We start from the raw sequence: 27,437 nt of genomic DNA, 5'->3' as shown, positions 1-27,437 counted from the left end.
GTTGTGGAATATAAGTGTCCTGGCTTGGCCAGGCATGACCCCATGGTCACTTCCCTCTGCTGGGTGGGGGGGAAGCAGAGCACAGGGAGAAGACAAAAGGTTTGGAGACACCCACTCTGAGGCCCAAGACTTGCCCAGACTTCTGTACCAATATCCCAGAAAGAGTTGCATGCAGCTTGTGTACTCTACCAGAATCCAAAGGTTGACCTGTTGGACACAAGGGAAGTACCTGTACACTATGATGTATACAGTCTTATCCTCCACTCTGGTGAGATCCCACCTGGAGTGCTACATCCAGTTCTGGAGCCCCTATTACAAAAGATATGCCCAGAAAAGGGCCATGAGGATGATCAGAGGGCTGGAGCACCTCTCCTATGAGGACAGACTGAACAAGTTGGGGCTGCTTAGTCTGTAGAAGAGGAGGCTCTGAAGTGACCTTTCTGTGGCCTTCCAGTATCTGAAGTGGTGTACAAAAAAGCTGGGGAGGGACTTTTTAGGCTATCAGGGAGTGACAGGACTAGGGGGAATGGAGCAAAGCTGGAGGTGGGGAGATTCAGACTGGATGTGAGTAGGAAACTGTTCAGCATGAGAGTGGTGAGAGCCTGGAATAGGCTTCTTAGAGAGATGGTCGAGGCCCCATCCCTGGAGGAACACCTAAGTCCAAGCTGGATGAGGCTCTGGCTAGCCTGATCTAGGGTAGGGTGTCCCTGCCCATGGCAGGGGGGGTTGGAACTAGATGATCCTTGTGGTCCCTTCCAACCCTGACTGATTCTATGATTCTGCTCACCTCTCCCATGGTTTTCAAATATACAACATTTAATAAATGCAAATAAATAAATAAACTGAAGTAAATCTTGAAGGAGATACACTACAATCTGTATGATGCACATTTCAGTAATGTATGTCCAACTGCCCAGATGCCAGGCAATGATTCACTATGTACAAATCTTTTGCTCTTGAAACTCAAGTATGATAGTGGTGAAATCTCATCTCTGCTGAAGGGTGTGTGAGATTTCTCTTTAATTGCTAAATGCCTGGGTTTTACCATAGGCACATTTTCTCTTCTAAAAGCACAACCACATGGAATTAATTGAATGGACATATTATACCAAAAAAGTGATTTGTTGTCTGTTTCTGCCTTTAGACATGCATCATGTACTGTAGACTGATTTAAATTAAAGACTTTCTTGACTTCAAAGTGTCAGTAACATAAACTCAGACTTCTATTTATATGTGTTTATGGTATTCAGAAAACTAATCACTTAGAGAACATCACAGAATAATTATCCTTGCACACATATTTTATTTCGGAAACAAAATTAACCTGTCTCTTACTAAAGGATTTTATTATAGAGAATACTTGGGTACTTTATTTGAAAAATGTCCTAGAAATAGTTAAATAAATTAATTGGTCAGGTCTGACAATTATTCCCACTGAAATATTTGTGAATTCTGCATTCTAGCTGCTTTAACCAGAGAACTAAATGAGAAGCTAGGGAATCTTTACATAACTCTCTCTAATTGTATTTATTTGAATAAGTGTTTAGCTAAGTAGCACAAAGGCATCACTTCTGTAGAGCCAGTATTAGGTCCTGGCTGAGCCTGGTCCTTAAGTATACACTTAAGATATGCTTGGCTGCAAAAACAAGAGTACTGCTGTCAGCATCAGAAGCAAATCTTGTGTCTTAAATTAAATGTATCCCCAAACTCTTGCTGAATTCTGAGGTTTCTGATTAATTATTCAAAACATAATGCTTGAATGATGAAGTTTTTGACAGGAAGAACATCTCTTCATTTCTTTTAACTTCTGAGAGTGAACTGTGAATTCCTCCATGAGCTTCCCTTCTCTTGCTGACCTGAGATGACCTGAATTAACTATGATGTACTGTGTGGAAAACATTCTCTCCAGTCCGTCCTCCCCCATTTCTCACTTCTAATTTATTTGCCATCCACCACTCTTTTTTCTTTCAGTTGTTGTCCAATTTTTCCTATTTCCAGCACATGTTTTAAGATTAAAAAAACTCTTATTTGGCAGGCAGTATAAACACTGTACCTCAACAGATGTTTTTAGTGTCAGTGCAAGAAACGGCCACACGCTGTTGTGGTTCTGCTTGGCACCATTTGTTGTCTGGAGAGACTGACTACATGAATACATTCGTTTTACTGCTAGGTTCTTTTTGTCATTCTTTTCACCCTCCTTTCCCCTCTCATGACACTGTGGCAACTTCTGTGTTTCTCTGTTTATTTTCCCTCTTTGCATATGACTTTGTTTATAAAATCATCCAAGACTTGATTTTGAAGACACCAACTAACCTGAATTTACCTCTGAGTACCTCTCCCTTCCCTTTAACTGTGCTACCAGGAATATGTATTCGGGTTAACTTGCAGCTTTTAACCGACTGTTTTCATGTTTCTCAGTATCACTATTTCTGTCCAAAATGTATTGCTATGCAGGGACATGTATCAAAAGAGTTAGTGCCTCAGTAAGTACTATCCACAAGTTCAACAGTTTTTTTCTATTTACTCAGCTGGTCATGTTCTTGTACAAAGAAGGTTTTTTTTTCATGCTGTATTTGAAACAGGGGACAGGTTATGTAAGGGCATAATAAAAATATGGCTTTTGTGAAAGCACAGGCATGATCCAAAAGAGACTCTCGTTCTAAATCTCCTTCCGTCTTTTAATCTGAACAGATTTTTTTGGCTTTTTGATGGCAGAGGAGGTCCTTCTGTGCACATTCAGGCCAGGCAATAGCTGAAAATCAGGACTGGAGCAGTGGGCAAGAGTAAAAGAGTTTGAAGCAAAAAACTATCAATTTAGAGAGCATTCTGAACATCTCTGCTGGATAAATGCTACCAAATGGTACCATACGAGACACCACAACATTTCCCTAAGCTTGCGAAAGGCCATAATTGTGGTGCTCCAGATAATCTCATGTGGTAACTGCCTATAAAAATCAACTCTTTACTGGCAGTTTCTGCACCATATCTTTTCCTTTGTCGCTTCTCTGTAGGAAAAGCGAACACATTGAAGTGAAGCAGAGCGTAGAATAGAAGAATAATCAAGTGATACCATGATTTTTAAAGAACAAGCACACCTGTCTGCTGACCAGCATGCTCTCTGGAATTCAGAAAAGGAATCAGAAAAGGCTTTCCCAACTGATGGTCTTAGCTAGCAGCAGTGCTCTGCTGACTCGTTTACTCCCAGTGTTTTTACCTCCCCAGCTGCTCAGATAAGGAATATACTCTTTTGGATCACCTTCAAGAAAACTGAAAACTGGATTGTAAGCCCACTCAAACTGAGAGGGAAAGGGGGCTGTAACTAATCAGGAATGGTGTGGTCAGCAGGAGCAGGGAGGTCATTCTACCCCTGTACTCTGCACTGTTTAGACCTCACCTTGAGTACTGTGTTCAGTTCTGGGCCCCCCAGTTTAGGAGGGACATTGAGATGCTTGACCATGTCCAGAGAAGGGCGACGAGGCTGGGGAGAGGCCTTGAGCACAGCCCTATGAGGAGAGGCTGAGGGAGCTGGGATTGTTTAGTCTGGAGAAGAGGAGGCTCAGGGGTGACCTTATTGCTGTCTACAACTACCTGAGGGGTAGTTGTGGCCAGGAGGAGGTTGCTCTCTTCTCTCAAGTGGCCAGCACCAGAACGAGAGGACACAGCCTCAGGCTGTGCCAGGGGAGATTTAGGCTGGAGGTGAGGAGAAAGTTCTTCACTGAGAGAGTCATTGGACACTGGAATGGGCTGCCCGGGGAGGTGGTGGAGTCGCCGTCTCTGGAGCTGTTCAAGGCAGGATTGGACGTGGCACTTGGTGCCATGGTCTAGCCTTGGGCTCTGTGGTAAAGGGTTGGACTTGATGATCTATGAGGTCTCTTCCAGTGTTGGTGATACTGTGATACTGTGATACTGTAATGTTGCCCACTTTCTGGTCAATACTTTTAACTACTAAGCCACTACACAAAGCACCATTCTGTACTGCTCAGGTATTTTTAAGAATCAGCTAGTCTAGAAAAGCATGGATCCTTTCATGGTTAGCATACAGAAGCAGATGTAGTCCCGGGAGGTCACTTTCATTGCCTCTCCTTTTCAAAAGCCATCTCCTGGAGGTGCTTATCTCCTCCCCAGACACGGGCTGTGAGCTCCCTACTGTCAGGCACCTGATTTAGGTACAGATACTTTTACACTGAAGTCATCACTTTGGAGTTCTTCCAATGAACAACCATCAAATTACACTGGCCAGAGGTGACTGGTGTGTCCTCCTCTTCATCACAATGGCTTCGGGGGAAATAATGATGCTGTTGGAAGGAGCAGCACAGAAAGCAGCTCCAAGGGGCAACCTCATTGCTCATTTTGCTTTTCACTTGTTACAGAACCCTGCTGGACTCCCTTCCTCTGGGCCTTCCTTCTCACTCTGTTTTGTGTAAGCAGCTGAAGACACTTCAAAAGTTCGGGTGATGGAGCTCAGCCCGACCTTAGATAGCACTCAGCGGGCTCTCATAGCCGTGCTGCAGCCGGCACAAACACACAAGCCTTCAGTGTCAGGGGTACATGGCTCATTCTTCCAGCTACTTTTTTCACAAACAAATATTTATTTTGGAGGAAGCAGGGAAAATCCAATTCTCTACTTGTGGTTTCGATTCCTTTTGTCTGCAGCATGTTCTGCTGGGGAAGTGATGCACAGTGGTTTCTTTTTCAAATTCGCTTCTGGCTCAGCAAGAAGGTGGGTGGCAGGGTAGTTGGAAATGATCAAGCACAAGCAATAATGTTTAGTAACCTTTTGTATAACTCTGCCTTCCAAACACTGCAGTGGCATCCTTTTTCTGTTCTTACTGGGGGACAGATCCTGGGAGGTTCTGAGTAACTGAATTTAACTAAAGTCCTAAACTTAAGCTCATAAATAGAGCACAGGAAAACAACACAAAATCTTTCTTTTCCATCCTGCAAAAAGGGACTCAGCCGTACAAGTTGGGGTAAAGTGCAACAAGTCTCCTAAGGGCATTAAAAGACAGCAACGGGGCAATTAACATGCAGGCCATAATAACCCACTCACACTAAGAGTCAAATCCTAATCTCCTGGGCACCAGCTGAGTAGATAGGATCTTTATGGACTATTTTATCCAAGATGGAGCAGGTGTCAGATTTTTCTCACCCTGGTGACAAGCATAGCTGCCTTTTTGTCACCAATTAAGCAACTGTCATCATGAAAGACATGTTCAGGAAAAAATTGCCTCTAGATCCCTGTAGTTGCAACTGGTTACTCGCTAATGACAGTGATGATTAGTGATATTTATTCATGTGGTAGGCTTTCAAAGCAAAAAGTGGAGCTCAGTATCCCTGGTTAGTGTTTTCCCAAAACTAATATGATGGCCCATTCAATGTGCTAAGGCTCAGTTCTATTAGCATTTTTCAAGTGCAGATTTTGGAAAGAAGGAGAGACAACTTACCAGCAAATGGAGCTTTTTTTCATGTATGCAGTGCACAAATTCATTCATGTCACAGAAGATGTCAGGGGAAATACCTGCCTTCTGACCATTTAATTTTTCCTTCTATGGTAGTTTCTCTCCCATTCCTTTCTCTAGAAGAAAAAATTATTCTCTGTCTTCCTTTATGTCCACTGCAGGGAGAAAAAGTAGGGGACACATGCATATTCTGAAGAAATCCTACTTTTAAGTGCCCTACCTTTTATTTTACAGCAATTGCACATATGCATATTGATACCATAGGAGCAGAGAGGAAGGCTGCATATTTACCACAGAGAGGAAATGAAAGTTCTTCATAACCAATAGAATAATTGAAAGAGCACTGTCATGTGCCACACTATGCACAGATACTTCTGAGATGGCACAGGGTCTCATGAAATTGAAAAGAGCTCCACATGAATGCTCAATACATGACAGTAAAGGTCAAATTTCTCAGGATTACCACCTGTTTACCTGAAGACCTAGTAGCATTCACCTCAGTCATTGACGTAGCCTTGACTGAACTCTCAAAACAGCCTCTTATCTTCATAAATAGTTTGCACACAAAGATGCCAGTATCCTCAGATCACTCAGTTGTTGACAGAAAGAGACTTAGAAAACATCTGGAATTTCTGATCCTGTCAGAAATAAGAACAGAAAAAATAAATAAGAGCTTTTCTGCATCCAGAGTATGTCAAAACCACATGAAAACTAGATATAGTTTAAGATTCTGACTAAGATGGAATTCAGAGCCAGAAATAAGGATGACTCTTTAAAGAAATACCTTACGAAGAATAGATGTGATACACATAAAAAGAGTCTCCTACCCTCCATAAGAAAGCAATATTCAGTAATAAAAACATTGTCAGATATATCAGTGAGGAAGTTGCTACACATTCACAGGAAGGATGCAAGTGAGGATCACTGGCACCAGATTCAAGTCTCAGGAAGTAGTTCTTAAAAAAAGGAAACAATCTGATCAACCCTTTCAGAAATGTGAGCACAATGATCAAGAAATTCTTCTGCAACAAATAGGGAATAGTGCTGATTGTGTAAGTAGATTTCCTCTTAATATGGCCCAACATATGGAAAAAAAAATAGGTAACTCAATCAGATCTTAACACACACACTGGTCTTTTCAACAATATCCAGGCTTTGCTTTGAACCTGGGGAATGATAACAAAACAGCCACAGAAGCAGAATAAGACAACACTGAAGTCTGAAAGAAGTATGACTATTCACACTGAGCCTCTCCACATAGTTCTAGGAAATACTAGGCAGTTATCATAAAGGGCTGAGCACTCCTACTCTTGTGCTCTAACTCTGAAGTCTATCAAAAGACTCAGTAGCAATTGAGAAAAGCATTGTCTCTGCATAAGGACAAGGTCTCTCCAGCTTCCAACAGACTTTTTGCCCATCCATACTTATTTGTATTTATAGCCCCTCATAAAATGCACATTTCATTCCAAGAAGAGGAACAAAAAATTATTTTGTTGATTTGGATCTCAGGGATAATGAGATAAATGTACTCCTAACACCTCAACTTCAGACAGTTGATGCTGCAGATAGAATCATAGAATCAACCAGGTTGGAAGAGACCTCCAACATCATCCAGACCAACCTAGCAACCAGCCCTAGCCAGTCAACTAGACCACAGCACTAAGTGCCTCATCCAGTCTTTTCCTGAACACCTCGAGGGACGGTGCCTCCACCACCTCCCTGGGCAGCCCATTCCAATGCCAATCACTCTCTCTGGGAAGAACTTCCTCCTAACATCCAGCCTATACTTTCCCCAGCACAACTTGAGACTCTGTCTCCTTGTTTTATTGCTGGTTGCCTGGGAGAAGAGGCCATTCCCCACCTGGCTACAATGTCCCTTCAGGTAGTTGTAGACAGCAATGAGGTTACCCTTGAGCCTCCTCTTCTCCAGGCTAAACAGGCCCAGCTCCCTCAGCCTCTCGTCATAGGGTTTGTGTTCCAGGCCCCTCACCAGCTTTGTTGCCCATCTCTGGACACATTCCAGCACCTCAACATCTCTCTTGAATTGATAGACAGCATAAGGACTGTGGTCACTCAGTGTTAAGTGATGGAGGGTTGTGGCAATCAATTGCTTTTCAGAGAAATGGTCATTGACAAGGTGTTTTATCAACTGTTCCCAACCACTTAGTGCTATGGGCATATTACTTGAAGTGGACTACAAGAAGAGTGGCACAGATAACTTCTTTGGGACAGAGATCTGCTGGAATAAAGCCACAGAAGATGGCAAGTATCACTTTTCCTTGGAATTCTTTTGCTCACCAGCACCTGGAATCTGGGATTAATGGCCTAAAAACCAAGTAAAAATGTAAGAAAGATTTTCAGGCCAAAGGAATATCCTTCCAAGCATTTGCAAATTTTGGCTTGTGAGATCTCCATTATTGTTGAAGCAGAATGGCACAATCTGACCTAGCACATATGGTTTCTGAAGACCTAAAGTCAATGCAGAAGCACTGGCAGAGACATTTCTGAAGATTAGGTTCTCTCTTACTTTAAGAATGAGACTTGAAAGGTGAACACTTTAGAATAGTCTGGAATATGCCTTTCCCCTAAACAAACAAACAAAAAAAGGCATCTTGTCCACCAGTTGCAGGAAGCAAGAAGGAATCCAGTCATCTTCTTGGGAGAGTTCAAATAAAAAATGAAGAACTGAGATAAACATGAAGAATCTATATGCAACTCCTCACAGACAACAAAGAAAAGAATTGATCAGAGTTTACCAAAGACTGTAACCCAAGGTAACACACTGATGAGAGATGTCAAAATGCAAAGAACTCCAGCACCACTGTGTCATTGGGAAGTGAACCTCTGCTACGAAGACAGGCTACAAGAGTTGGAGCTCCTCAGCCTGGAGAAGAGATGGCTTCAAGGAGACCTTGTAGTAGCCTTCCAGTATCTGACTATTTACAACGTCTTGTAATGACAGGATGAGGGGTAATGGGTTTAAACTGGAAGAGGGGAGATTTAAACTAGATGTTAGGAAGAAGTTCTCTACAGTGAGGGTGATGAAACACTGGAACAGGTTGCCCAGGGAGGTTATGGATGCTCCCTCCTTGGAGGTGTTCACTGGATGAGGCCTTGAGCAACCTGTTCTAGTGGGAGGTGCCCCTGCCTATGGCAGGGGGTTGGAACCAGATGATCTTTGAGGTCCCTTCCAATCTAATCCATTCTATGAAACAATATGAGGAATGTCTCACTGTGCATAAATCAGAAGGCTCACACACTAAAGATGTTGAAGGAACAAAATATTTGGTCTCAAGTGACAGGGTTTACATATATCACCTGTTTGAATATATATGTTGCTTATACTTAAAGCCAGGAGATAATCTTACCCATCTATTTTTATATAGGCCATATTTTCTGAATAGATTTCACAATGTTAAAAAAAAATCACTGTGGGAACTTTTAATTATTCCTTTCAATGGTGTAGCAAAAAAATCAGAGCTGACCTTAGTCTGTAAACTGACAAGCCAAATCTTAATGTTCACCACATGAAAAGGGGCTTTATAAATTCTTAATTTATATTACTATGACTTGGAAACCTTTCTCTTTTTTTTTTTTTTCTTTTTTAAATGTTATTATGTTGTAGGTCATGACCATCCAAATATTGAAGTACTTATTTATGGTTTGGTGTTTAAGTGCCTTTAAAAATCAACACCTTCTGCTCTACATTTACCAGTTCTTGGATCTTAAGCGAATTCTCTGCAGAGTGCTGCTCCAGGAAAATACTATCCCAGCTCTAATTACAGATTAACTTGGTTTATATTTTTAAAGCATTAATAATTTGCAATATTAGAAAAACACTGAAAATGGGTAATTAATTACTATCATGAAGTAAAGCCTCAGATAGACATTCACTACAGCTGTCATACTAATCCCAGATTTATGTTTCACATTTATTTCTCTCCTTTATTATCTGCTTTTATTTTAGGTTTACATGTATACCAAACAGAGGTGGTTTTGATGGACAAGCCACAGTATCACAGTATCACCAAGGTTGGAAGAGACCTCACAGATCACCAAGTCCAACCCTTTACCACAGAGCTGAAGGCTAGACCATGGCACCAAGTGCCACGTCCAATCTTGCCTTGAACAGCCCCAGGGATGGCGACTCCACCACCTCCCCAGGCAACCCATTCCAGTGTCCAATGACTCTCTCAGGGAAGAACTTTCTCCTCACCTCCAGCCTAAATTTCCCCTGGCACAGCCTGAGGCTGTGTCCTCTCGTTCTGGTGCTGGACACCAGAAGAGAGCAACCTCCTCCTGGCCACAACCACCCCTCAGGTAGTTGTAGACAGCAATAAGGTCCCCCCTGAGCCTCCTCTTCTCCAGGCTAAACAATCCCAGCTCCCTCAGCCTCTCCTCGTAGGGCTGTGCTCAAGGCCTCTCCCCAGCCTCGTCGCCCTTCTCTGGACACGCTCAAGCATCCTAATGTTCCTCCTAAACTGGGGGGCCCAGAACTGAACAGAGTACTCAAGGTGTGGTCTAACCAGTGCAGAGTACAGAGGCAGAATGACCTCCCTGCTCCTGCTGACCACACCATTCTTGATGCAGGCCAGGATGCCACTGGCTCTCTTGGCCACCTGGGCACACTGCTGGCTCATGTTCAGGTGGGTATCAATCAGCACCCCCAGATCCCTCAAGCCATTCCCAGAGTAACAAAAAAATGTCAGCTCATATTAGATGAAGTTATGATACTGGACGGTGCTTACCATATTTGGCTGTGGGTGTACTAAAATCAGGCACACAATTCCCATGTAGCTACTTGAGTCATTCACATCACTAAAAAACAGGGGATGCTTGTTTAGGTGTCTTTAGTTAAGTGAGAAGGAAGTTGTTCAGCATGAGAGTGGTGAGAGCCTGGAATGGGTTGCCCAGGGAGGTGGTTGAGGTGCAGTCCCTGGGGGTGTTTAAGGCCAGGCTGGATGAGGCTCTGGCCAGCCTGATCTAGGGTAGGGTGTCCCTGCCCATGGTAGGGTGGTTGAAATTAGATGATGCTCGTGGTCCCTTCCAACCCTGACTGATTCTATGATTCAATGACTAAATTGAAACCCCTACTTTGCATGCATATTACAAAATAACAAGAGCCTCTCGTGAAAGCTAAGGGGACTTTAGCCTTAGAATTCAAGGGGAATAGACTGCATCCAACTAGTGGATTATGTTATGTATTATCCACTAGTTGATTATGCTATAACTTTTATTTTATGTCAAGCTTTTGATACTTTTTCTCAGTGAAAAGACAGAAAATACAAGTTAATAAATCTTCTAATTGAACCACATACTAATATTACACCACCACTGCTAGGATAAAAACAAGCAAAAAGCAAGACAATTATGAAAGCCAAAGAGAAACAAAGACAAAGGAAGAAAAAGGGACAAATAGGTAGATTTTGTCTTTGGCTGTCAGTTTGTCTTTTTCACTCTCTCCAAGGAGTCCTCTGGGGAACTAGCATAGGAAGCAGATTTCACAGATGTTGACAAGGCTGGCAGAGCAGCCACTTCAATTTGTCCCTCAGCAACAATGCCAGGCAGCTGTGAATGACTCTAACATTCTCTGCTTCATGATGGTTGCAGGACTAAGGATAGGTTTTTACTTAAAGTCTGGTATGGACCTGCTAAGAGGCTCAAGCTTGCCTAGACAGTGAATGCTTTCAGCCTACAAACCACAAGCCTACTTTGGTTTTCCAAGATAAAAGTGGCATAATTACTTTTTTTTTAAGGGCATAAAAGCACTTTGGGAAGAAAACAAGAGAAGCAACAAAGTGACCCCCTCAACCACTTTTCTTTCAAGGGCACATATGTTCTGAAATCCCTCAATAGTTTAGGAACCTTCCATCATTAATTTGAAGGCATGTAACAAATTTTGTTCTTGTACAGTGGATAGACAGAATCATTCCATGTTGGACAAAAATAATAATAAATTACTTAGATTTTTTAATAAAGAGTAGGCAATTTTCCCAAATGCCTCCACAGCAGCTTGTGGATGTCTCTTCCAACAAACCAGAAATTATTTATCCTTTCTCTTCCTGAGCTCTGCATCAAGCTATGAACAGAATCAGCAGCAGGACAGTATCTATGGCAACATCATGGGCACCAGTGTAGAGGACCTTTCAACCTAGTGAGAGGCTACAATGCAGTGTAATGGTATGGGCAGGTTCTATTCCAAAATTAATATAGTTTATTAATTTTGATATTCAGGAATTTTGCCACAGACCATAATTTTTAACAACAATAGGTTCTTTGCATGGTCATGGAAAGTATTATATAGAGGGGAAAACAGGGAAGCTAGAACACTTCAGAAATAACCAGTAATAATACAGGAAACATTAAACTATTCTGGAAAGAGAATCTTGTGGCCAATATGCTGCTTGCCCTTGAAGGAGAACCAAGAGACTCCTTTCTGCTAGGGCAGAAGGCACAACACAATTCAGTTATAGAGAGGCTTATGAATATTTACTCACAAAATATTATCTCCAGATTCCCGGAACTGACTTATCGTTTCCAGACAGTACCCAAACACTTGAAGAGAGTTCTGTCAGTGTCTTAATAGCTGCTGATTAGTTTCTCAATCTTCCCAGGCTCTAACAGGGTGCTGGGAAAGAGGCAGACAATCTCTAAACTGACCCTGGTTCCTCTTGATCTCCAGACTTGGCACAGAGTTTTGCAGAGGTGCAGGCAGGATGTCTTGCAGATGTGTAGAGAGCAGAGATGATGTCAGTGGCACTTCTTACCATGTTGTGAGTCACTTAATGCCTTCTCCTGCTAAACTTGAGACACAGCAAGTTTCCAGGTAGTCAAAGCTTGTACATCAAAGCTAAGCTGGTCTGCAGCATGTTGGCAGAGCAGAGCACACTGAGGCAGGGCAGAGCACACTGAGGCAGGGCAGAGCACACTGAAGCAGGGCAGAGCACACTGAAGCAGGGCAGAGCACACTGAAGCAGGGCAGAGCACACTGAGGCAGAGCAGAGCATGTTGTCAGAGCAGAGCACACTGCTTGCAACTTATCTCCATTTATATTACTTGCCTGAGTGTAAGAGTTTCTTTGGCCACAGAGATTCACCAATCAGAATGGCACTTTGCCAAAACTGACCATATTAGGTGAAACCAGGGCTTGCTTACCCTTGTTTGGGTAAGACACTAACAAGTGCATAAACAAACACCTGTGGGTATCTGGCCCAAGTCTTTGCTCCCCTCATCAGCAGAAGGTGGGGGGGCACAGTACAGGACATGGTTTAGGCCTATTAGCCTTCCATGACATGTAGTCACATAAGCATGCTACTCTCTAGTATTTGTGGTCACCCTGCAAGTGGTCTAGACACCTAGACACTCTTTTTCTTATAACTCCAGTGCCCAGGATTGCTAAACTTTTGTTTGCAGTGTGAGGAAGCAGAAGGGGCAAGAATGAGTGAAAATCAGGCTATCTTCACACACTTAAGAAAAGAAGAAAAAGAGGACCTGCATTTTCAGCACTGCAAATCTGCAGAATGAAAGATGAGGTTTTGGCTTGAAACCAAAAGCTTTTAACTTGTAGTTATGATTATTACACACTTCACCCCGAACCACTGAAATAAATGGAGTTTTGCCAGTGGCTACACTGGAAACTGGCACCAAGCCTTCCATGGGTAATTTCAGCTTTAGTTTACAGCTGTAAACCAATGCACAAAGCATATGGTTTCTGATGCACCACAAGTTAAAACTGCCTAATGAACATCATCTTAGAAGATCACTCTCTTTTATGTATAATTTATTTTCTCCATCAGTGAAACCAACTCAAAACACAAATGCAAAACAAATCTATTGAGGTTGAAGTTACAGATACAACAGAATACACAATGGTAAATATGCAAAACACTTTATCTTTCTTCAGTGGTTCTAACAGAAGTCTTCTAAGATATAAAGAAGACTCTACTGTAAAGAAATACTGACTTCTTTTATCAGAACTTGAAAAGTTAACATAGCAGGGAAAACAAGTTAGTTTCAACACATTTTCAGTTAAAAAAACCCAAACCCTACAGCATCTTCCCTCCCAGGCTTATCCCTCAACAAAATCAAAATAGATCTTTATGTCAGTACTGCAGAAGGAAACAAAAAGAATTACCACTCTGGACAATATAAAGAGAAACAAGATTTTTTATATTGCTGTTTTGCACTGCCACTTTTCTGTCCTCCCACCAGGTGCCAGTAACAAAAACTGCATCCAATGATTCTAAAACACAGTGTTCTGAAACACATGTGTCTGGCTGACAACAAGAAAATCTTTTCTATCTTATTCCTTATTTCATGGTCTGAATTATTAACTTGCAGCGTGTCACACATAACTCACTTAAAGCATAAAATTATCTCCAGATATAGCATTTCCAAACTGCTGCCAAACTGGTCACTTAAAGTTGTTTTTCATCTCACAGGCTGGGGACAGAGTGGCTGGAGAGCAGCCAGGAAGAAAAGGACCTGGGGGTATTGGTAGATAGTAGCTGAAATTGAGCCAGCAGTGTGCCCAGGTGGCCAGGAAAGCCAATGGCATCCTGACCTCTATCAGGAACAGTGTGACCAGTAGGACAAGGGAGGGTATTCTGCCCCCGTACTCAACACTGGTCAGACCACACCTTGAGTGCTGTGTCCAGTTCTGGGCCCCTCAATTCAAGAGAAATGTTGAGACACTGGAATGTGTCCAGAGAAGGGCAACAAAGCTGGTGAAAGCAGGAGAGGCTGAGGGAGCTGGGGGTGTTTAGCCTGGAGAAGAGGAGGCTCAGGGGTGACCTCATTGCTATCTGCAACTACCTGAAGGGAGGCTGTAATCAGGTGGGAGTCATTCTCTTCTCCTAGGCAACCAGCAACAGAACAAGGGGACACAGTCTCAAAGTGTGCCAGGGGAGGTCTAGGCTGGATGTTAGGAGGAAGTTCTTGCCAGAGAGAGTGATTTGCCATTGGAATGGATTGCCCAGGGAGGTGGTGGAGTCACTGGAGGTATTCAAGAAAAGCCTGGATGGGGCACTTAATGTCATCATCTAGTTGACTGGCTAGGGCTGGGTTGTACTGGTTGATCTTGAAGGTCTCTGTCAACCTGGTTGATTTTATGATTCTAAAAGAAACAGGGATTGCTGTTTACACACAAATATTGGGAGAGGCTGGGCAGCAGCAGGAGGCAATGATATCAACAGAGTATTTCTTAGTCTTCCTACTTACTCTTATTTTTGTCTGAGCAGCTTTTTGCCAACCTTAAAATTCATTAACATGGGAAATACTGAGCTCATTGGCTGCAACAGCTCTGCTGTAGAAATTAAAATGCTTCCATCCGCCACATGTTCTGGCACAACACCAGGTACGTTCTCTTCCTCTTGAATCTCCTCCCTCAACCTCATTAAAGCCCCTCAAAATTGCCTATGGAAACAAATGCTTTTAGAACAAGTTCTGTCAAGGACAGTCCCTAATGCCACCACGTCAGAGTCACAGCAGGAGTGCATGGGCCCTCATGGAAGCCACGGGGGCTTTCTCTGAGTGCAGGGACTTTTGCACATGGAAGTTATTATAGAAGCAAAAACTGAGGCCAAGCAATTTGCTAATCCTCTAAATGATCATCTATTTTGCCTATGTAGTGCAGCAACACACCTTTCAGTTGGGACCAGTTATGTTATGCTGAAGCTCATCTTACGTAATGATGATCAGGCCACAGATGCTGAATTAAGTGGACCTTCAGGAGTTGGCCTTCATGCCCCTGTGTGATTACAGAACCAAGAACAAAGCCTACCTGGGGTAAAATAAATCAAGAACAGAAGAATGACAGTTTAAAAAGGGCTCTATATGGACTCTTTCTCTCCAACTTTTCTTGGTTTTCCCTGCCATCTGAGCAGATTTTGGATTATTGCAGCTTGTATCCAGGTTTTCTTAGAGTTCTGCCAGAAACAAGAGCTGGGGCATGTTTATTTCTGAGGGCAGGTCCAACAGAATGGATAAGTTCAGCCAGCTAGCAGGCACTAGCATCCAAGAGAGTGAAAGAGGACATGGGGAGAGCTCATAAATCAAACCTTTAGAAACAGAAACAGGCTTGTTAGGAATTGCTCCTACAGACATGCAGATTTGGAGTGGGAAGGGAGATTGATGGGATGAACGCATAGATGGGAAAGGATTTGAATGCAGACAGAAATGGGGAACTTGCACATATTACTATCCAGAGCACAGTGAAGGATGGGAAAGCTTCAGGCCACAACATGACAAGTCTAGGGTGGCTTGCCAAGTTGGAAAAAGCAATAACACTGGGGAAGACTGTTCAAGGGTGGAAAGACCTTGGTACAAAGAGGTCAAGGAAGACAGGATTGCTGAGTGAGATCTGGTGGGATACAGTTTTGAGGCATTTGAGAATTTGGAGACTAGGGATCAGGAAGCAAGAGATTATTGTGCAGAATTCTAGTTTGGCATTAAGGACACAAGCATAGCATGATCCTTTCACCACAGTAAGTCACCCGCACTGATGCCAAGTATTGCACTCCTTCCTCCATGCTCCAACAAGGACATCTGCAGGCACTTTTTCTAAGGTTCCCTTTTCTCTGCTGGAAGTACAACACAGCCCTAAATCACAGTCCTAAGCAGAGTTTAAAACATCCAGAAACATGGGAAAAAACACTTAATATTTCCATAGACCTGAACAATGCCTGAGGAAGAACAGTAATTAGTAAAAGAAGATTGGTCAGCAAGGTAGTCATGCTCTTCTCTTTCACAGGGGAGCTGAGGCATCTGATATTCCTGATATTAGGTACAGCAGCATGGTGTAACAAAAAATGAAGGACCTGCAAACAGCACAAAATGATGTTGAGCTGTAGCTTTTAGCATCAAGAATAGAAGTGCAATGACAGAAGAGTTTGAGGGAAGTCTGAACAATCCCACTTGTCATTCACAGGCTAACCAAATTCTCACCTCAAGATAAGACCATGTCTGAGATAAAAAATTCCAAATAAAATTGCTAGAAGACTTTTAATGCAGCTTTGATTAGTGTTAAATCAACCAGCTCCAAAAATCAGGAATCCACAACTACTTGTCAATAGACTCAGTTCAGAGGTCTCTCACAAACCAAACTGAAGACTGACAGTGTATGTCATAGGTATGTTTTTCATAGAATCACAGAATTAACCAGGTTGGAAGAGACTTCCAAGATCATCCAGTCCAACCTATCCCCCAGTCCTATCCAGTCAACTAGACCATGGCACTAAGTGCCTCATCCAGTCTTTTCTTGGAAGACCTCCAGGGACGGCGACTCCACCACCTCCCTGGGCAGCCCATTCCAATGGCAAAAGCATTGTCTCATTTTCTGTGTGGTAGTGCTGTGGAACCCTTGTTCATGTTAGCACATGTGCATATGGCACATTGCCACTACTGCTAAAATATTGCAGAGCCTAGTTTTGGGGGCTTTTGAGTAACCATTTCTAACTTCAGGAATGGATGTAATTACAGCACAGCAAGCTTCCTGCAGCCTACAGCCTGCCCCCTATCACCAAGATATGCTTGGCAGAGATTGTTTGTTAACCTGCTACCACCGAAACACTTGCATGTCCAGTAGTCTGAGAAGGTAGGAAAAAAGTAGCACCTTAACAAGAAGAATCCTGTTTTGCTCTATGGATGGATTTGGGACTCCTGCTTGAATTGATGTAGGTGCCCCCAGGGCAAAGAGCTGCCACTCAGGCAGGGGAAGAAAGTGGGCAGCTCCTCTGGGGCACATGTTTATGAGAAAGCACCTGCAGCTTGTGGTGAAGAATATGTGGTACCAGTTGTCTGAAAGAGCTGAGGCAATGTGCTGCAGGAAGAACTGAGTGGTCACTTGACCTGGAAGGACAAAGGACATAAGATTGCTCAGTCTGTGGTGCAGAGATGCAGGGGCAGAGTTTTCTGTGTGGGGCAGGACAGGTTCACTGCGCTCATCTACAGGAGCCTGGAGACACACATATTCAGTTCACACCAAACTTTAGTTTAGCTTTTGTAGCTAAAATATCCTGGCTTTCAACAACTCTAGCAAACAACAGCAACCTTTGAGCCCTGGCTGCTAACCATGGCAGTGAGTGCTTGGTGCAGTCCCAAAAAATAATGGTGCACACTTGCTATAAGCCTGGTGTCCTGCCAACACTGCATGAACTGGTGTGATTTCAGCATGGTGAGTGGTGGGAACTTGCTGAAACTGGGAACTTTGAGATGTTTAAATTAAGAAGGAAATCTGTTTCTCTTCTTTTCACACTCTTAATTTTCAACTAGATATAGATCTGTCTAGACAGAGTGAAATTATATGAACAATTTCATTACTAATAGTACTATAGCTAACAAAACAGCCTAAGTGCTCTAAAAATAAGTAATTTCTTATTAGTGGGAGGAAATTTCATGTCCAAGATATGACTGAATTGTCCTTCTCTGTCTAAGTATGGGAAGGCAGTAAGTGTTCTCCCACACCTCTTTTGATGTCTCCTAAGAAAATCCTTTGTTAGTGATTTACTCCCATAACAATAAGTGGAGCACAAACTAATTCCTTCCACCAGTGTTCATTTTCAGGACAATTTTGCAGAGTTTATTTTGTATAGCTTCAGCTAAAAAAAAAAAAGAATGTCTGTCAGATTCCAGGACAAAGCTAACTGGTCAGAGATACTGGAAGTACTACTCAGAAATCGGATTTTATCAGATGGAGATAGCAAATCAGCATTTATGTAGGCTACTTTTTGGAGGCTATAAAGGTGCTCAGCTCACACTCAAATGGTCTGGTCGTGAGTAATATCTAAAGTTTAAGTTCTGGTGGTGAGACATTAACTCCTTGAAATGCCTTAAATATTCAGGTTGAACATCTGATTTTGGGGAAACTGTACTGTTCTTATATCAGCACAAAAATCAAAGAACAATACCTTTTTTTTTTTCATTCCACAAATGTTTTAATTAAAAAATCCTTCAAGAGGATAGAAGGAAACTGAAAAGCTCTCTGAAGCAAATAGATTTATGCTTAGATGCCATTTCAATATCTGCATCTCCTTTCTTTCTGCAGTGTTCTCCTAGTTCAGCTTCCTAAAGTTTATACTGAAATATGAAAAACCCAAATATATCAACCTCTTAGAAGCTGCAGGTTAGAGAATGTCAGCCACAGCTGTATGGACTGCAATTTTCAGACTACTACCATTAGTGGATTATTTTGGGGGGGGGGGGGGGGGGGGGGGAGGGGGGGGGGGTTGGGGTGGTTTTTTTTTTTGTTGGTTTTGTTATTTTTTTCCTCTTCCTAGGGCAAAATATAGCATTTACTAATTGATATCACCCAGGAAATTGAATTAATGTTTCATAGAACTGAAGAAGATCTGGTCAAAGAATTCAGATTTGAAACTCTGAATAGTGCTATCATTTTATCCAGGTGAAGCACATGGGTTTATAGAAATCTCTTACATAAAGAGAACATTCTGCAAGCAGCACTACCAGTGTTAATTAAGTCAAACCAAGAGATTTCAGATTGAGCTTGGTGTAGGTACTTCTAGTATCATGTTCTGGGAGATGAAGAAAAAATACACCACTCAGAATGATCCACTACTCTGGGTATTTCACAAGTATTCCTAACCCACCTTACTGAGTTAGCTACCTAAGTTAGCTACTTGTGACACCTTCTGTAACTGTTAAGTGAAACAGATTCCCTCAGCATGAGAGAGACTCAATGTATCTTGATTAGATTTTTGATCTCAAGTGTTCCAGGAGGAACCTCTCAGCCTCCACTGTTCAGGAAGAGTTTGGTACATACTTCCAAGCATCTTTTGAAGGAAAGTAAGCTCTTAAGATATTTTTAGTTGAAACAAGAGCTCTACCTTATCCAAAATATTGCAGTTCCAAGGAACTTGAACTTTTCTTTCTAATGCTGCCATGGTTTCTGTCAGCTGACTCTGCAAAGGCATGTCTTTAATCTTACCAACCCTAGAATTTCTGAAACATTTAGGACAAGCAGAAGGTATCTATAGAGATGGACACTGACTGCAAGAGCAAACTACCTTGTCATGGACTCCTCAGCTCTACACATTCTCAAATCAAGGCTCCATGCCCTTCTGAAATACAAAATCTAATCAAATCAATTTATGGGGCTCAAGCCCTCTGTAATTGGTTTAAATAATGTAACCTCTGTTGTATAGGAGCTTGGATAAAATCTAATTTCCTGGAAAAAGTTGATATTATAAATAAATCTTTGAATTTCAGCTCATGTTCAGCGGTTTGCTATGGAGGTCAACAGAGATTTATGAGATCTGTTTGAACTTCACATAAGTATGGAAGACAGTCAAAGTCATCAGATAGAATGTGAAGATAAAAACACAGTCAGTTATGAAAAAATATGCTCAACAACAACACAACTACTTCAAGAAAAAAAAATATCTATGGTTTTGCAATGGATTTTGGCCCAGATTGCTTTTTTGAGAGAAGCTGTATGGTTACATAAAATGCTACTGAGCTGAGAACCACTGAAACTAGAATTTGCTGAATTATGAAATATTGATGGCATAGCTACCAACCAAATACACCCATGAAGTTAGAAATCTCATTTGCAAAGGCCAATATTTAAGATGGTCTTCCTTTGACAATTGTGTTACACTTTATCTATTTACTTTCTAAAATCTTCCATAACACTGAAGGCTCAGATCATCTATGTGTATGACAATAATCACCAATTACATTCTTTATGCTAAGTAAAAGAACATAGAATCATAGAATCAACCAGGTTGGAAGAGACCTCCAACATCATCCAGTCCAACCTAGCACCCAGCCCTAGCCAATCAACTAGACCATGGCACCAAGTGCCTCATGCAGTCTTTTCTTGAAGACCTCCAGGGCCGGTGACTCCACCACCTCCCTGGGCAGCCCATTCCAATGCCAATCACTCTCTCTGGGAAGAACTTCCTCCTAACATCCAGCCTAGACCTCCCTTGGCACAACTTGAGACTGTGTCCCCTTGTTCTGTTGCTGGTTGCCTGGGAGAAGAGACCAACACCCACCTGACTACAAGCTCCCTTCAGGTACTTGTAGACAGCAATGAGATCACCCCTGAGCCTCCTCTCTCCAGGCTAAACACCCCCAGCTCCCTCAGCTTCTCCTCATAGGGTTTGTATCCCAGGCTTTTTATCATCTTTGTCACCCTTCTCTGGGCCCATTCCAGCACCTCAACATCTCTCTTGAATTGAGGGGCCCAGAACTGGACACAGTACTCAAGGTGTGGCCTGACCAGTGCTGAGTACAGGGGAAGAATAACCTCCCTCCTCCTACTAGCCACACTATTCTTGATACAGGCCAGGATTCCATTGGCTCTCTTGGCCACCTGGGCACACTGCTGGCTCATCTTCAGCCTACTATCTATCAGTACCCCTAGGTCCCTTTCTTCCTGGCTGCTCTCCAGCCACTCTGTCCCCAGCCTGTAGCACTGCTTGAGTTTGTTGTGGCCAAAGTGTAGAACATAAAGTATTTAGTGTGCATCGCTAACTTCAAAATTAAAGCTGTATATATCCTCCACATTTAAATTCAAATGGAAAGAGAAAGACAGTTTTTCCAATGTACAATTCCTGCTAATTTCTCAGCTGGTTTAACACATTTTTTTAAAATTCAGGAACTGGAAGGTGTGATTATCCCAAATCATAACCAACGCAGGCTACACCCTTCACCAGGAAAGCTTCTGCCCAGATGCATTTTTCTTGAGAACAGGGAGTAGTCACCGCAGAAACAACAATGTGCAGATTTTTTCACTACATAGAAATAAAATACAGACAAACAACTTGGTTTTCAAAATGAAAGGTAAAAGCACAGGAAAGCTATTCTAAAGGACACCTGTCACTTTAGAAAACTTGTAATAAAACTATAATTTTTTTATACCATAACAACATGCAAGAAAACTACCAGGAGAGTGGTTTCAATCAAGGCATTTCTGTCCACAGCTGTTCTGCATTTAGGCTTTTTGAGTTCATATTACTCCTATCTGTTTGTCCAGGGCTAATTCAAACTGAGAAGAAGCTCTATGTCACTCACTAAACAGCAGTATAATTAAAATTCTCACTGATACAGCTGGCTGGAAGCATTTGAGAGCTTGGGAATTGCAGAACACTCATATTAAAAATAAAAAGGATGTAATCACAGCCTCCTGTACAGTTTAATGGGCAAGAGTAATTTCATGATTGCAGTTGGTTTGAATGAAGCACATTGCTCTAATTATGTATATCATGTGTATACACGCAAAGACTAGAATCTACCCATATAATCAGGGTGATTTAAAATATTCCCAACTTTCATGATTATAATTAATCTGGGCAAACTATTTACAAATCATGAGATCATTTCATACCACGGCATAAGATAGCAGCATCTTCTTTAAGATAGTAGATCCCAGGCACACATTTAAGCTATCCATCTTTGCATAGTGTCTAGTCTCCTGGATGGCTATAGGGAAGTACACTTGTGTCTACAGCGGTTTCTTTCTTGAAGCTTGGACAACTAACCCACATTTCATCGTTCAGCATACCACTGTTGGGGATGTCTACAATTACTCTTTCCAGGACCGTACTATTCCTTCTGAAAAAAATCATTCCAGACTGATGTCAACTTAGGTAGACTTGTTCTAATGGCACTACTAAAACATACTGTGCTTGTGGTAATACTTTCCATATTGCATTTGAGTCCACAGCAATTTGTGCTTGCATATGAGCAAAATCGGTTCTGTCAGGTTTTGTGTTATGAGAACCATACTTTTCCCAAACAATTCTTGCCTCAAAACGCTTCAGATAAAGCTGAAACTAGAAGCATTAAATGCTAGCTATTTTGTAGATTACAGAAATCATTCAGGAAACCATCCAAGGCTGAAACTCATCATCTTTGTATTTCTAAACTACAACTATTTTATGTTACCATGTTTAGATTACTCGATCTTAGAATGATGCTTTATAGAGGAGGACTTTTGCTGAGAAGGACAAGATTTCCTTTTCAAAAAAGCCTCAATTAGAAATGCTGTCATTATGCAAATACAGGTTTTAAATGTCTTTTGAAAGAAAGTGTCCATTTTTTTCTGTCTCCTTTTGCCTCTTTTCATCTTTCTTTTCATTAAAAGAACACTGGGAATTGGGAATTAGAAGGAAAGGGGAAGGCAGGGGAAGGCAGGGGAAGGCAGGGGAAGGCAGGGGAAGGCAGGGGAAGGCAGGGGAAGGCAGGGGAAGGCAGGGGAAGGCAGGGGAAGGCAGGGGAAGGCAGGGGAAGGCAGGGGAAGGCAGGGGAAGGCAGGGGAAGGCAGGGGAAGGCAGGGGAAGGCAGGGGAAGGCAGGGGAAGGCAGGGGAAGGCAGGGGAAGGCAGGGGAAGGCAGGGGAAGGCAGGGGAAGGCAGGGGAAGGCAGGGGAAGGCAGGGGAAGGCAGGGGAAGGCAGGGGAAGGCAGGGGAAGGCAGGAAAAGGCAAGAGAAGAGAAGAGAAGAGAAGAGAAGAGAAGAGAAGAGAAGAGAAGAGAAGAGAAGAGAAGAGAAGAGAAGAGAAGAGAAGAGAAGAGAAGAGAAGAGAAGAGAAGAGAAGAGAAGAGAAGAGAAGAGAAGAGAAGAGAAGAGAAGAGAAGAGAAGAGAAGAGAAGAGAAGAGAAGAGAAGAGAAGAGAAGAGAAGAGAAGAGAAGAGAAGAGAAGAGAAGAGAAGAGAAGAGAAGAGAAGAGAAGAGAAGAGAAGAGAAGAGAAGAGAAGAGAAGAGAGAAGAGAGAAGAGAGAAGAGAAGAGAAGAGAAGAGAAGAGAGAAGAGAGAAGAGAGAAGAGAGAAGAGAGAAGAGAGAAGAGAGAAGAGAGAAGAGAGAAGAGAGAAGAGAGAAGAGAGAAGAGAGAAGAGAGAAGAGAGAAGAGAGAAGAGAGAAGAGAGAAGAGAGAAGAGAGAAGAGAGAAGAGAGAAGAGAGAAGAGAGAAGAGAGAAGAGAGAAGAGAGAAGAGAGAAGAGAGAAGAGAGAAGAGAGAAGAGAGAAGAGAGAAGAGAGAAGAGAGAAGAGAGAAGAGAGAAGAGAGAAGAGAGAAGAGAGAAGAGAGAAGAGAGAAGAGAGAAGAGAGAAGAGAGAAGAGAGAAGAGAGAAGAGAGAAGAGAGAAGAGAGAAGAGAGAAGAGAGAAGAGAGAAGAGAGAAGAGAGAAGAGAGAAGAGAGAAGAGAGAAGAGAGAAGAGAGAAGAGAGAAGAGAGAAGAGAGAAGAGAGAAGAGAGAAGAGAGAAGAGAGAAGAGAGAAGAGAGAAGAGAGAAGAGAGAAGAGAGAAGAGAGAAGAGAGAAGAGAGAAGAGAGAAGAGAGAAGAGAGAAGAGAGAAGAGAGAAGAGAGAAGAGAGAAGAGAGAAGAGAGAAGAGAGAAGAGAGAAGAGAGAAGAGAGAAGAGAGAAGAGAGAATAGAGAAGAGAGAAGAGAGAAGAGAGAAGAGAGAAGAGAGAAGAGAGAAGAGAGAAGAGAAGAGAGAAGAGAGAAGAGAGAAGAGAGAAGAGAGAAGAGAAGAGAAGAGAAGAGAAGAGAAGAGAAGAGAAGAGAAGAGAAGAGAAGAGAAGAGAAGAGAAGAGAGAAGAGAAGAGAGAAAATCCAGAAAAACCTGATTCCACAAAGTTTTGATTGCCTCTTGCAAAAGCAAAACCAATGGAAGGTAACCATGGTCAGCGCCTGTATAAACAGGCTTACTTGCCAAATCAGAAGAAATACTAAGAAATATTGAGAAATCAAAAACATTAAAGAGCTAGTGGAAAATCTGGTTTATACTTAGTGGAAACACTTTTATTTTAGCACTTTGAGTTAAACTCAACTGAGAGAGTAAATGACAGTATTTATTTAATGCCAGTATACAGAGTATACAGCTGAAAGTGTTTCTGCTGTCCAGAGTAGGTGACATAGAGTTTGCAATAGAAGCCAGGAGTATTCAATATGCAGCAGTTTGAATCATGGAAGTTATCATAGAATCAACCAGGTTGGAAGAGACCCCCAAGATCATCCAGTCCAACCTAGCACCCAGCCCTGTCCAGTCAACTAGACCATGGCACTAAGTGCCTCATCCAGGCTTTTCTTGAAGACCTCCAGGGATGGTGACTCCACCACCTCCCTGGGCAGCCCATTCCAATGGGGAATCACTCCCTCTGGCAACAACTTCCCCCTAACATCCAGCCTATACTTTCCCCAGCACAACTTGAGACTCTGTTCCCTTGTTCTACTGCTGGTTGCCTGGGAGAAGAGGCCACCCCCCACCTGACTGCAATGTCCCTTCAGGTAGTTGTAGACAGCAATGAGGTCACCCCTGAGCCTCCTCTTCTCCAGGCTAAACAACCCCAGCTCCCTCAGCCTCTCCTCATAGGGTTTGTGTTCCAGGCCCCTCACCAGCTTTGTTGCCCTTCTCTGGACATGTTCCAGCACCTCAAAGTCCTTCTTGAATTGAAGGGCCCAGAACTGGACACAGTGCTCAAGATGTGGCCTGACCAGTGCTGAGTACAGGGGCAGAATAACCTCCCTTGTCCTACTGGCCACACTGTTCCTGATGCAGGCCAGGATGCCATTGGCTCTCTTGGCCACCTGGGCACACTGCTGGCTCATCTTCAGCCTACTATCTATCAGTAGCCCCAGGTCCCTTTCCTCCTGGCTGCTTTCCAGTCACTCAGTTCCCAGCCTGTAACGCTGCTTGGGTTTGTTGTGGCCAAAGTGCAGAAGCCTGCACTTGGCCTTGTTAAATGTCATCCCGTTGGTCTCTGCCCACCTATCATAGAATCATAGAATCAACCAGGTTGGAAGAGCCCTCCAACATCATCCAGTCCAACCTAGCACCCAGCCCTATCCAATCAATTAGACCATGGTACTAAGTGCCTCATCCAGTCTTTTCTTGAAGACCCCCAGGGACGGTGCCTCCACCACCTCCCTGGGCAGCCCATTCCAATGCCAATCACTCTCTCTGTGAAGAACTTCCTCCTAATATCCAGCCCATACCTACCCTGGCACAACTATCCACATGATACACTAATGTTGCACATCTCAGAGTTTTTGGGTTAGTTTGGATAAGTTCCTGTAACTTCAGAAATTGTTCTATTTTTAAGATTTAATTACAATTTACACTAACACATTTCATTGATCAAAATAGTTCTGAGCACAAGTGAAAATGCACTGTATTTATTTGGTGTATTTTTCATCTGCTTTATCTACATCAGTTCAGGTAGCTGCTTAGTCAAATGCTTTCTGAAAGCACTGTGTTTAATTTACAAAGAGCTCTATTCAATTAAACAGCAGAATATCCTTTTGGCTTGCCCAAATGAATACCTAACAGAGGCATCTGGAAAAATACTTTAATTTCACACTGTAAACACAGAAAAGGAGATCTTCCTCTGTTTTCTTTTACTAAGAGTTGTATCATGTAGGCAACTATAACCCAAAAGAACATCATTTCATATACTACTGATATTATAATTGTTTTGGGGTCTGGAGTACAGCCCTATGAGGAGCAGCTGGTGGTGTTTAGCTTGGAGAAGAGGAGGCTCAGGGGCCACTTTATCACTCTCTACAACTATCTGAGAGGAGGTTGCAGCCAGGTGGGAGTTGGTCTCTTCTCTCAGGCAATCAGTGATAGAACAAGAGGACACAGTCTCAAGCTGTGCCAGGGGAACTTTAGGCTGGATGTTAGGAAGAAGTTCTTCATAGAAAGAGTGATTTGCCATTGGAATGGGCTGCCCAGGGAGGTGGTGGAGGCACCATCCATAGAAGTGTTTAAAAAGACACTGAGTGTGGCACTTGGTGCCATGGTTTAGTTGATTAGATAGTGTTGGGTAATAGGTTGGACTTGATCTCAAAGGTCTTTTCCAACCTGGTTAATTCTGTGATTCTGATTACTGTTTAAGAAAGTACTTTTTTTTCACTGACATCTGACCTATCTTTGTTGTTATTGTGACATGTCCATTGAATTCTCTCCTCCAAAAGCAAGGAGAGCCTCTAAGGTCAATTTTAATTGTTAATTTTGTACTTATTACAGATATAGAAAACAGATCTGCTTGAGGTCGTTTGCTTTAAAGCTGTCTTGGGCTTTATCCGATCATAGTGCCCCCACTCTGTGGGGTTTTTTTATTTGGTTATATTAAATTTTATTCTCTAACCTTTGTCATTATTTTTTCCTTAATAGAAAAAAGATGATGCACTAGTAATATGACTACATTTTCCATTTAAACAATTCTTTCTTGGTTCACTTCAATGCTTAATGTATTTGAAATTGCCTAAGTTTTTCCCCACATCAAGACCAAGAAGAAACACATTGGCAAAATGAGCAACCTAAAGATGACAAGCTTACTGTCAGTATTCTGCTCAGCACGTAAAGTTGGCAGATGTTTAACACTTCTTCCACTTTCATACTGATGGACACTGGAAAACGAAGTGTTTTTCTCTGTCAGCCTTTCTTAATTCACTCCATATGTAAGCAGAACTTACTTCATGCACCCAGATTTCTAGCAAACACACACTCCACTCCTTCCACTTAGGGGCAGGGCCTCCAAAGAGAATAAATAACTAACTAAATTTAAATTACCTTGGTGGTTTGTGGATTTTATACACACTTTCAGTCACACTTACTCAGAATCACTAAATCTCAGCAATTCCCTGGATAGCCAAGATTTAATTTGGATCACACCGTGCAGGCCAGACTAGAGAGTATCTTTACAATAACAATATTTACTTATATTCATCAGCAGGTGGTAAAATAGCACAGGGAGAGATGCTTGAAGAAAAGTGAGCAGCTTTTTGGTTTGCTTTTTTTCACAGAAATCATGGCCACAATAGACATAGATTGTCATAAAAGTCAAATCAGACATGCATAGAATATTTAATTCTTGCAAAAGCATCACTTGGGGTTTTGAAATTAGAATATAGATCATAAATTTCTTCCTTATATGTCTAACTGAAAATTAAAGTCAAGTTTATACTATTTTTTCTCTGATTCTCTGGTCAACACCTAATTACTATGAAAGA

The 27,437-nt window shown here is 42.3% G+C and overlaps 1 long non-coding RNA gene across 2 annotated transcripts in view; it reads right to left on the bottom strand.

The window, feature by feature from the left end:
* Positions 1 to 5,440: 5,440 nt before the first annotated feature.
* The window catches only part of LOC135190771 (uncharacterized), a 150,461-nt gene continuing 128,464 nt past the window's right edge, over positions 5,441 to 27,437 (bottom strand). For both annotated transcript variants that reach the window (XR_010308663.1, XR_010308637.1), the window contains exon 4: positions 5,441 to 6,097. This is a non-coding gene — a long non-coding RNA (uncharacterized LOC135190771). The remainder of the gene's footprint in view (positions 6,098 to 27,437) is intronic.

Source organism: Pogoniulus pusillus, chromosome 1 (assembly GCF_015220805.1).
Source record: "Pogoniulus pusillus isolate bPogPus1 chromosome 1, bPogPus1.pri, whole genome shotgun sequence".
Taxonomy (NCBI): Eukaryota; Metazoa; Chordata; class Aves; order Piciformes; family Lybiidae; genus Pogoniulus; species Pogoniulus pusillus.
Note: the sequence above shows the minus strand (reverse complement) of the source record. Positions and strands in the feature narration are given on the sequence as shown.